Here is a 10,924-nt window from a genome sequence, read left to right on the forward strand (position 1 = left end):
TGGTGTTATATCACCGGCAAAATTGTCGTACCTGTCAGGATAACTTTTCCCTACTTTACATCATGATGGTCTTTCCTAATCGGGTTTTGGGGTTCATTAGGGTGTTACAGTAGCTAAGAAGAATGCCTATGGGTAGTGGAAAAACGGTCGTTCGTGTTTCCCGTGGTGTCTGATATAACTCCGTTCAAACAAGCATCGGAAGGCCCAACGATACTGGCCGACCGCTGTGTCATCCTCGGCCGATACGCGTGACAGGATGCGGGTATGGAGGGGCATGTGGTCAGCACATCGCTCGCCTGGCTGTTGTTAGTTTTATGTGTAAGCATAGTGTCTGTTCTTTCAGGCGTCTCTGAAAGAACAAACACCGTGCATTTATATAACTGATTCGCCTCGATGTGCAATGAATTCACCATCGTCAGTGCAGATGCACGATTACGTTCGACCTCTTGCGGGAACCTCAAAGCAGCGAACATGGAGGACATGGAAGGGGACTGAGGGCAGGTAGCGCTAGGTGGGTACGTGTGTCGACCGAGGGACGTACCGAGCTGTTACGAGCAATTGCGGTACGCACTGTGTTCAGATGGGGTAGTGGTTAGCAACTTCCTAGTGAACAAGAGATCCTGAGTTCGAATTCCGGTCAGGCACACGTTTTTAGTCGCCGCAGCTGACTCCGCATAAAGTCCCACTTTTACTCACATCAGTAGTTTCCTCTCTTTCTTTTCCTTTCCTTTCGTTTCTCCTTCATCCAACTTCAAATTATGTAAGTTCTCAGTTTTCGTGGCCAGAATCGCTACTTCCCGTTCAAGTAGTACCTCAGTTGGCCTCACGAAGGCTGAGTGCACGTCATCTACATCTACATCTACGTCTACAAGATTACTCCGCAATTCACACTTAAGTGCCTGGCAGAGGGTTCATCGAACCATTTTCATACTACTTCTCTACCATTCCACTCTCGAATGGCGCGTGGGAAAAAGGAACACCTAAATCTTTCCGTTCGAGCTCTGATTTCTCTTATTTTATTAAGATGATACGTAGGTGGGTGTCAACAAAATATTTACGCATTCGGAAGAGAAAGTTAGTGACTGAAATTTCGTAAACGGATCTCGCCACAAAGAAAACCGCCTTTGTTTCAGTGCCTGCCACCCCAACTCGCGTATCGTATCAGTGACACTCTCACCTCTATTGCGTGATAACACGAAACGAGCAGCCCTTCTTTGCACTCTTTCGATGTCCTCCGTCAATCCTACCTGGTAAGGATCCCACACGGCGCAGCAATATTCCAGCAGAGGACGGACAAGCGTAATGTAGGCTGTCTCTTCAGTGGGATTGTCGCATCTCCTCCCACAAAGCGCAGTCTTTGCTTCGCCTTCCCCACAATATTATCTAGGTGGTCTTTCCAATTTAAGTTGCTCGTAATTGTAATTCCTAGGTATTTAGTCGAATTGACAGCCCTTAGATTTGTACGATTTATCGTATAGCCAAAATTTATCGGATTTCTTTTAGTACCCATGTGGATGACCTCGCACTTTTCTTTGTTTAGCGCTAATTGTCACTTTTCGCACCATACGGAAATCATCTCTAGATCATTTTGTAATTGGAATTGATCGTCTGATGATTTTACTAGACGGTAAATTACATTGTCATTGGCAAACAATCTAAGGCAGGGCTTCACAACATACGTACTCGCAGAGCAAGCTGTGAGCAGCAAGGCGCGAGCACGGAGCAGAGCACGCTACCCCCACTACCGGAACAGAGCGGCGAGGGGGGAGAGTCACGTGGGGCACACAACAGCTGCCGCCAGTCAATGTAAATCCGCGGCCACCTGCAGGGATATCACTCGCGAATTATTACTGCGACAAATGAAACAAATAAAGGAGAATGCACACGTGCCACATAATTTTATTAGCTTAGTGTATGCCTCTACGTTCGTATTAATTTGTGAACTGTTACACAATAAAAGGTGTCACTCAAGTGTGGGATTCTCGGTTATCTTGTACTTTTTCCCCAATTGCATCTACGTTCGGAGTAATTGTTCTTTTCCATTGTAGGCGCAGCGTGCAGTTTAAATTTCGATCAGACAATGCGTTTCTCAGGCGCGTCTTGTTACATTTCATTGCAGAGAACAGTTGTTCACAAACATGCGTGGAACCGAACATTGATATAATTGTAGCCGCCAATTTGTGCAAACGAGGAATTCTATCCTGAGGGAAGTGTCTGTAGAATTCCAAAATGTTTTTCTTGTTCTGAAATTTGTCTCTGAATTCTCTGTCACACTGCAGATCAATAATTTCTATTTGCAGCTCAGGAAGAATCTCTTCAATATTCGCCGAATATGGAGAGGAGAACAGTTCAAAATCACTGTCTAGTGCTGTCAGATCTTCAAAGCGTTGATCAAATTCTTCCTTAAGGGCAACTAAACTATGTGAATAACGTTCACAGTCTTTGTGAACATCTTGCATGGATAATAATTTAGGAAAATGAGCTAGATTTCCTGTTTCCAGCTGACTCACCCAAAGTGTCAATTTCGTTTTAAAAGCTCGTATTCGATCTATGAAATGTGTAATTAGCAGATCTTTACCTTGTAGTGAAATGTTCAAAGCATTCAGATGCCTAGTTAAATCTGCTAAGGACGCGAGATCACATTTCCATGAAGGCTCTTTCAATTCAGGAACACACATGTTATTTATTTCCATGAACATATTTATCTTATCTAATAGGCAAAAAAATCGATTTAATAATTCGCCACGACTAAGCCAGCGGACCTCGCTGTATTAAGGCAGGCTACCATACTGGCTTTCTGCATCCTCAAGAAAGCTTTTAAATTGCCTGTGTTGTAGCCCATGCTTCCTTATATAATTGGTTGTACGAACAACAACACTCATCACATTTTTTAGAGCGATACTCTTTGCACGTAATTTTTCCTGGTGGATCACACAGTGAACGCCCCTTATTTCATTCGGCACGGTCAGTTTTTGCATTTTCTCCTTCAACAGCGCAACGAAACCTGATTTTTTCCCTGACATCGCTGGTGCACCGTCTGCAGACACTGAAACTAAAGAATTCCACGACAATCCTATATTTTCAACAGTTTCTTCAACACTACTTAAAATATCACCTCCGGTTGTAGTGTTCTTTATGGCTACTACATCGAGGAGCTCCTCCCTCACCTGAAGATCTCTATTAACACCTCTAATAAATATGGAAAGCTGTGCTGTTCCAGTGATATAAACACTTTCGTCCAGAGCTAGAGAATACACCATAAAATCTTTACAGTATTTGCAAGCTGGCTCTGGACGTCGTCTGCCATGTCCTGTATGCGATACATAATGGTCATGTTAGATAATGGCACAATCCGAAACTGTTCAACTTGAGATGGACACAAATGTTCCGCTGCAACTACCTAACATTCTTTTATTAAATCGCCATCAGTGAAGGGGCGCAGGGCTTTTGCTAAAAGCAAAGCAATTTTGTAACTCACTCTGAGAGCTGCCTCGGTTGATTTTTCTTCGTCGTCCAGATCTTCTTCGGATAGCTTCCTTTTAAGTTTAATAACTTCCTGTGCACGATCTGGTCCATGACATTTTCCACTTCCGTGGTCTTTCGCGTGGTACGACATATAATATCGCTACAAATTAAATTTCCTAAAAGAATTCAGCGTTTTGTGACATACTAAACATTTTGCAACACCATCTTTTTTTGTAAACCGATACAATTCATCCCAATGGATACTGAACTGCGAAAGCATGGTTGGGGTTACACAACTTGGCGACTTGACATGATTCTTAACCAGCGAAGTGACTGTAATCTGAGCTGATCGTAGTACTTTAAACGTTACACAGTCGGCGCGAATTCAATAGGCACGCTGCGGCCCTATTCAAGCATGCGCGCGCATTTCCCCTCCCTCCCCTCCCTCCCTTCTCCACGACCTTGCACCTGCACGCGAACACGTGCCTGAGCAGACGCGAGTACTCAAGCTCAAAACCGGCCAGTTGTTAAGCCCTGATCTAAGGGGGCTCCTCATATTATCACCTAGATCATTTATAAAAATTAGGAACAGCAGAGGGCCTATGACACGACCTTGCGGAACGCCATATATCACTTCTCTTCTTCTCGATGATTTACCGTCTATCACAACGAACTGTATCCTCTCTGAGAGGAAATCACGAATCCAGTCACACAATTGAGACGATACTCCACATGCACGCAATTTGATTAATAGTCAATTGTGAGGAACGGTATCAAAAGCCTTCTGGAAATCTAGGAATATGGAATGGATCTGAGATCCCTTGTCGACAGCACTCATTATTTCATGGAAATAAAGAGCTAGCTGTGTTCACAGGAACGATATATTCTGAATCCATGATGGTCATGTATCAATAAATCATTTTCTTCAAGGTGATTCATAATATTCGAGTACAGTATATGCTCCAAAATCCTACTGCAAATTGAGGTCAGTGATATGGGCCCGTAATTCAATGGGTTACTCCTATTTCCCTTCTAGAATATTCGTGTGACCTGTGCTACTTTCCAATCTTTAGGAACAGACCTTTCGTCAAGTGAGCGGTTGCATATGATTGATAAGAAAGGCGCTATTGTGTCTGCATACTCTGAAAGGAACCTGATTGGTATACCATCTGGACCGGTAGACTTGCCTTTATTAAGTGATTTGGTTCAAATGGTTCAAATGGCTCTGAGCACTATGGGACTTAACAGCTGAGGTCATCAGTCCCCTAGAACTTAGAACTATTTAAACCTAACTAACCTAAAGACATGACACACATCCATGCCCGAGGCAGGATTCGAACCTGCGACCGTAGAGGTCGCGCGGCTCCAGACTGAAGCGCCTAGAACCGCTCGGCCACTACGGCCGGCTAAGTGATTAGAGTTGTTTCGTAACGTCACTTGCCAACAGCGCTGGGCAGACCCGGACGGTCACCCATCCAAGTTCTCGCCTGGCACCACAGCTCCTAACTTCAGTGATCTGACGGGAACCGGTGTTAACACTATAGCAAGGCCTTTGACCCTCTCTGATATTGGTCATCCACAAATAATGCCTTGCTACTAGACTTTGTCGGGCTTCTTGTGTTTCTTTATTTGTTGTTTGTGGTTTCACAGTTTATTTTACCTTTTATTTACATCACAAGAGCCCAAATGGAACATTTTAGTAAAATGAGCATACAAACATCACACTTGCGTTTAAGAGCAAGAAACTGCCGAGTAAATCCTATCGTTGGCGATGCTTTAACTGAACAAAACGAAACGTGCATCTGTGGTGCATGCACAGTACCAGTATTAATAAAATAGCTAATAAAATGTAAAATTTCTATACCAGAGTACCTGCTGTGGAAACTATCCAAGTCATTGAGAGTAATTTAAGAGCTCAAAGTATTCTTAGTAATTATGGAATAGATGAAATTGTTGTTGTTGCACACTGCACTTACGTACAATCTTTTCTCCTCCAATAATAAACTAGACCAACAGGAAGATGGACTAGATATGGGCAGTTCCCTAGCTGGGTGTATGGTCGATATCTTTATTAACATACCGAAAAATAAATTTGTTAATCATTTCCTAACCGGCTGGGGTGGCCGAGAGGTTCTAGGCGCTACAGTCTGGAACCGCGCGACCGCTACGGTCGCAGGTTCGAATCCTACCTCGAGCATGGATGTGTGTGATGTCCATAGGTTAGTTACGTTTAAGCAGTTCTAAGTTCTAGGTGACTGATGACCTCAGATGTTAAGTCCCATAGTGCTCAGTGCCATTTTTTAATCATTTCCCTAATATTGACACAAACATCATGTTCTAAAAACGATATTTATTTATTTATTTAACCTGATCAGCTTAGGGCCATGAGGCCCTCTCTTACATCGGACCAGTGTTCCACACATGCAGCATTTCACACAACAGAGTTACAAATGGTTCAAATGGCTCTGAGCACTATGGGACTTAACATCTGAGGTCATCAGTCCCCTAGAACTTAGAACTACGTAAACCTAACTAACCTAAGGACATCACACACATCCAAGCCCGAGGCAGGATTCGAACCTGCGACCGTAGCGGTCGCGCGGTTCCAGACTGAAGCGCCTAGAACCGCTCGGCCACATCGGCCGGCCATCAGAGTTACATCATGACAATAGTTTAAATGAGCAAAATTAGATTACTCTAGTGACAATATGAATAAAGAGTAGTGACTAAGACCTAATAAGGTAAATGCGGCAGTATTTTTACAACAGGTGCTATACGTACAGATTATGATAAAAGCAATAATAATAACAGTAAAAAAATCAAATAATAATGATAAACATGATTAAGACCTAATAAAGTAAATGCTGGCAGTATTTTTACAACAGGTGCTATACATACAGATTATGATAAAAGCAATAATAATAACAGTAAAAAAATCAAATAATAATGATAAACATGAGAAAAATTGGCAATAGTAATGAAGATTTGTGCAGATGTACATTAATATCTTGGTGTGTAAAGTAGATGTTTACTAGTGTAGCAAGTTTTGGGGAAGGGAGATTAAGGAGGGGGAAAGAGGGAAGTAGTGAGGTAAAGTGCATTCATGTACAGAGGAAGGCATTACTGTTGCTTAAGTAGATACGTCATTAACTGTTTTTTGAAGCCGGACATGTTTTTGAGTTCTCTAACATAACGAGGGAGGATATTCCAGAGTCAGGTTCCCGCTACTGTAAAGGACTTGGAGAAGATGACTGAGCGATGCAGTGGAACAGATAGGATTTTATTATAATGGGCACGTGTGTTTCTGTCATGTTGTTCCGACACGAGCGTTAGGGACGAGGAGAGATATGAGGGACAGTGTACATTTATAAGGCAGTAGATGAGACAGAGTGTACGGAAATCTCTGCGTTTGTCTGCACGCAACCAGGACAATTTTGCATATTTTGCATATTTCGCACACTCAGGAAACTTTAAACAGCCAGTATAATAATATCAATTTCACCTATGAATTAAAAGATGATGCAGGCAGTATTGATTACTTAGATTTGTCCAGCAAGATCATAGACAATAACATCTTTGTTGGTATATTTATGAAACCTACTACTATTAAAGATAGCATTGTTCACAGTACCTTTTGTCATCCAAAAAGTCATAAATTTAGCTATTTCAATTTTGTTATTGACACAATTATTTTGATTCTACTCTCTGCTAATGGTGTTCAGTGAAAGTTCCATAATCTGAATATGTGGCAGATAACAATGGTTGTAATCCCAATTTAATACAAAGGTTATTTAAACAAGTAACACGTGCATCTTAACATGTTACTTCACTGCACATTCCTTTTATTGGAAATATCTGTTATCAAATCGCCAAAATGTTAAAAAATATGGTATTACAGCAGCCTTTTGTACTGAGAATAAAGGCACTCAATTACTTGTTCACAATGAGCAACCAACAAGTAAAACATTGAATAAATCTGGCAGTTATCAAATGAACTGTGAAAGCCGTCTAGCCAAGTATATCGGGCAAATCGGAAGAGCATTTAAAACTGGATTCCATTAACGCCTTCCCAATAAAAGAAGGAAAAAGTCCACATAAATCAACTTTTGCTCAGTACCTCATAGATAAAAAGCATAGAGCTCCAACTGTTGATAATTTAGACATTTTGCACTTTTTTTAATAAGGGAGTCAAAATGAACTTCCTAGAAGAGATAGAAATATACAAACAATCCAAGCTACAGGAATTTAATTTACTGATGGAAAAACATCTTTAAAAACAAGACTTTGTTAGATTGTGTGTATATACTCCCAAGTGCGCCAAAATTTAATATTTCAAATTTGTAACGCTTACTAAACAGTAAAACTGGTTGTAACTGCAACTCAGTTCAACCTGTCTGTAACTGCTTTATATGTAAAACATTAAGTGCAGACACCAATTGCATTAATATTACTATTTTTCCTAGCTATTTGCATAATTCCCCCAACTCCACCCACACTCCCCAACTCCCTCCCCTCCCTCCCCCTCCTCTAGTCTTCCCATTCTCAGCTCGGTATGGTCTGCTGATGCAGTTTTGCTCATATAGTTTATCTGCTCTCTTTCTTCTCACACCCCTCCCCATCCACCCTTTCGGTTTATTTCAGCAGAGATTTCCCTACCTTTCCCCCTCCCAATTCCCCCAAATTGCCCCTCCTCCACAATATCTATGAATTAGTCTTCTATGATTGCAGTGCTTTTTAATCTTTCTCTGATGTATAATTAATTTTCTTCTTAAGGTGCAGCTAATAATTTACAATAACCTATTAACTTTCATGGGTACAACGTTATTATTCAGTAGGCCAAAATTAGTGCTATAATCATTTGACTACAACTGTTATCAGTAGGTTATACTGAATGTTTTGCAGTTGCTATATTAGCTTCAATAGTTTGCTGGAACTCGGTATAATCAGGTAGCAACTAATTATCTTGATAGCCACATGGTATTTGTCACAAGAATCTACCTCTTATAAGCCAATTTGTTCACTCTTTCCTATTCATCACTTTTCCCCCTTCTCTCCCTCCAAACCCCACCATGCCAACAACTCCTCCCTCCCCCCTCCCAGTTTATCATCTTATCAAATCCCCCCCCCCTCCCCACTCACCTGTGCTGATCGCCCGCCATCAAGCCACACTGCCCATGTCATGTGTTTTGCTCACTCAGTTTCACGTAGTAGTATACTGCATCTTTCCTTCCTCTTTTGTGTTTATTTAAAACCTTTCCACATCCTCGTTCTGCATCCTCCCTGTCCCCACACTTTTTTTCCGCAACTGGCTTCCTGTAACTGCAGTACTTCATTATTAGTTCTTAATACGCAGTTAATTCCTCTCTCACCAAAATTTACTTATATTAACATACAACTCTTCATAGGCAGAATGTAATTACTTGGTAATCGATAGCTGGTGACACAAACACACGATTACAGTTATAATCGGTAGGTTACACTCTGTAAGTTTACAATTAGTATGTTGTTTTCAATAGTTTTCAGGAATCTGGTATAATCACATAGCAACTTGTAAGAACTTGAAAAGAAAAATCAGTTGTTTCTTTTTATACATGACAAATCTATCGGCCAGCATTGCACTCGGCTGTGCCAAAATAATTCCTTATAGGAGCAGATATATATGCGTTATCCGGCAGCCTTATTGAGGTAAGAATTTTCAATTTATTAAGAATGATCTTTCAGGGCCATGACGCAGCACTGCTGACGTCCAAAATTTACCAGTTTAAATTCACAGTCAACAATTGAAAGGTTATAAGGGAGCCACAATTTTATTGAGAAATTAGTCACGTTATTATTCCAAGGTTACGGAAGTAAACTGTTGGTAGGTTACGCTGAACGTGAATTATAAATAATTATATTTTTACTGTTGGGAGGTTTCGGAATTTTTCTGTTGGGAGGTTACAAACTAATTATCACGATTCCTATACCTTATCAGTTGCAATAATTTAGCTGTTACAAGCCAATTTTGTCCCAATTTATCACATCTCCCTCCCACGTCCAGCATTCCAGCGCACCAACTCATTCTACCCTGTTTACCACCTTACCACACCTCTCCCTCCCTCACAACCGCCACCCTCTTCCTGTATTTTTAAAACCAGTCCACCTCATTTGCTCTCCTCCAATCCCCCCAGACTGCCCCCCCCCCAATTCCCCCTACTGTACCCACCCCCCCCGCCCCACGTCTTCCTAATTATTGGTCTATTACGACTGTAGTGCTACACAGCTATACAGTTAGTCTCTGGTGTATAATTGGAATCCTTAGGTATAGACAGTTAATTGTACGAACCTATTAATTTTCATAAGTAGAACATTGTCATTTAGTAGGTTACAGTCGTTACTACAACTACTTGTTTGCTGTTATATTCAGTAAGTTATAGTCAGTATGTTGCAATCAGTACCCTATTTTCAATAATACACAGTAAGTTGCTATACTCAGTTGGTCACTAATTTACTATTTAGAACCAGTAAATCGTTAGTAGTACTAAACACATTATAGCTTGGCCATGCACTGTTGCATTTAGTTACTGTTAGTTACCTACATACAGTCACATTTCAACAGCTGTTCACAGGTACAATTAGTCAACCTTTCGCTGTTCAGTACATAACTTCCATATAGTCAATTTTTTATTTATTTTACACAGCTTTTTAGTAATTCTTCATTACCAGGTAGTTAACCATTTATTATTGCAGATAATTCAACCTAAACGTGTCGATTCATTTTTGCTACAGGTGGTTTGCTGTATATAAATATGAACTATAGACATAGTTTCAGATGCTCCACCTTACAGTTATATGTTATATTTACAGTTAATACATGCGCTTTCAGTCATTCATTGTCAGGAAGTCAAAATTATTGTACTTATTTCATACAGCTAATGTGAATGTGATTGTCGCTAGTTATACAGGGCGAGTCATTAAATATTGCCACCTAGAATAACTCCGAAAGTATGATAGAAGTTGAAAAGTTCGTGGAACAAATGTTGCATGGGACCACAGGGGCCACAATATGACGTTGGTGTTTCTTTACTAGGCGGGGTCGCGTCAGAGATATGAAGGTTAACTTTGTTTATTTAAAAGGGATGCTATAGTTTGGTACTTATTTTCTTATAGTGGCTATCGAGACGAATCCGATGATGTGTAACAGTAAGGTCTTTGAAGGTCAAAAAGGTGGCATGAAGATCCAGTTACAGAAGGTGTTCGAAGTGATGACCATTGGTATCAATGCAGTGCAGCAATCTTCTTATCGTGGGTTCAGTGATATTCCTTATCACATCGGCACTTATCGAAGCACATGCTCTGACAATTCTCTCTTGTATATCGTCCAAATACTAAATATTTGCCGAATATGGCGTATCCACCTAACGTGCCATTGACATGTAAACATCGTTCGACGGTTTCGCAATACAACACTAATAGGAAC

The sequence above is a fragment of the Schistocerca cancellata genome, chromosome 2 (genome assembly GCF_023864275.1).
Source record: "Schistocerca cancellata isolate TAMUIC-IGC-003103 chromosome 2, iqSchCanc2.1, whole genome shotgun sequence".
NCBI classification, from domain to species: Eukaryota; Metazoa; Arthropoda; class Insecta; order Orthoptera; family Acrididae; genus Schistocerca; species Schistocerca cancellata.